Source organism: Eurypyga helias, unplaced genomic scaffold (assembly GCF_000690775.1).
Source record: "Eurypyga helias isolate BGI_N326 unplaced genomic scaffold, ASM69077v1 scaffold3410, whole genome shotgun sequence".
Lineage (NCBI taxonomy): Eukaryota > Metazoa > Chordata > Aves > Eurypygiformes > Eurypygidae > Eurypyga > Eurypyga helias.
Window position 1 is genome coordinate 16,354 of NW_010227452.1, and position 575 is coordinate 16,928.

Consider the following 575-nt stretch of genomic DNA (forward strand, 5'->3'; position numbering starts at 1 on the left):
TTCAACTTGATGATGTGTCTGTGAGCTCACAGATAACCTCCCCTAACTCCACAGAGTTGAGGTTATGGGAGATTTGTATTTAGGTCGAGAGATTTGTTTGGGATCTTGTTGAGCAGGAGGAATTGTCAGGAACTACTTAAAAGCTCCCCAAAGGGCAGTAATGTCCAGAAAGCTGAGGGAGAGCTCAATAAATTAATGTTTATTGAGTCAATGCCTAAAAGCCTCCATTGGGCAATGTTGTTTAGACAGGGGAGAAAAAAAGAGAGAGGTTGTCTCCATTCTGAAGAAAGAATTTACAATCTGACTTCAGGATAGGAATGCAGAGTAATTTGAAACTGAAATCTGACCTGTAACTCGCTATTAGAAGAACAGTACTGTATCAACAGGTTAAATATCAACATTGTCCTTGCCATGGGAAGTGTGTTATTCAGCTGGGTTTTGATACAGCTGGAGAGGCGACCATCCAGAGTGCTTCATGTTTGGTAGTATGGCAGGCTTGGGGCGGGCTGTGCTTGGGCTGGTGAGGGTATGGGATGTGGGGGGGGTGGCGGCTCACTGAGGTATGTGGACTGCAT

General features: G+C 44.9%; 1 protein-coding gene across 3 annotated transcripts in view; it reads left to right on the top strand.

The window, feature by feature from the left end:
• The window catches only part of GPR137B (G protein-coupled receptor 137B), a 27,119-nt gene that overhangs the window by 10,812 nt on the left and 15,732 nt on the right, over positions 1-575 (top strand). The gene's annotated exons all lie outside the window — the stretch shown is intronic.